The sequence below is a fragment of the Podarcis raffonei genome, chromosome 7 (assembly GCF_027172205.1).
Source record: "Podarcis raffonei isolate rPodRaf1 chromosome 7, rPodRaf1.pri, whole genome shotgun sequence".
NCBI lineage: Eukaryota > Metazoa > Chordata > Lepidosauria > Squamata > Lacertidae > Podarcis > Podarcis raffonei.
Window position 1 is genome coordinate 92,087,521 of NC_070608.1, and position 953 is coordinate 92,088,473.

A 953-nucleotide genomic window follows, 5' to 3' on the forward strand; every position below is an offset into this window, starting at 1 on the left:
CAACCTTGAGATCCTTGGAAGATAAAGGTGGTATATAATTGTAATAAATAAAATAAAAATGAATTAAAGTAATGACTTGAGGATGTTCCCCATGAATAAAAATCTTGAAGGATCTATTTTGCAATCATGGACAATCAAAGTTTTCTTCCTTGTTAAAAAGCATTCTTACCGTACTTTTCTGTGTATAAGACTAGGGCTTTTTTACTAAAAAATAATGTAAAAAGGCCGGTAGTCTTATACACAGGGGCACACATGTTTTCTGGTACTCCGGAGGGCAGGAACCAAACCAGTGGATTCAAATTACATGAAAATAAATTCTTATAAGCATCAGGAAGTATTTTCTGATGGTGAGAGCTGTTTGACGGTGGGACAGACTCCCTTGGGAGGTTGTACATGACCTTGGAGGTTTTTAAGCAGAGGTTGGTCTGTCAGGGATGCTTTAGCTGTGATTCCTGCACTGCAGGGGGTTGGGCTAGAGGACCCTTGGAATCATTTCCAACTCTAGTAGTCTATGAATCGTAACAAATGAAATAGGCTGATTTTGTGGGGGAGTTTTTATTAAACAATATAATATTTTTTATATTTTATATTTTTTTAGAAGGAGTATTTAACTGATTGGGAGTGCAACATCTGCACAGGTTGAAGGAGGACATATAGACACTGTGATCTGTTTGGGGGCTCTTTGTGTATGAATCTACAATTCATCAAACAAAGGTAGAGGCAGAAGGGAAATCTGGGGCGAGAGGAATGTAGGGGAAATCCCCCAGGCATGCAAAATAGGTATTGCTAGTTGTGATGTATTTCTCTTTCAAAGAATGCCTTTACCTTGTAAGACATTCAAGGTGAGCATAATTGTTTGCAGTTGCATAATCTGCCTTCCTGGGTGTGCTTTGTTGATTGCTGCTCTTGGTTCATCACATTTTCTCCAGAAATAGGGGTGGATGTTGTGATAT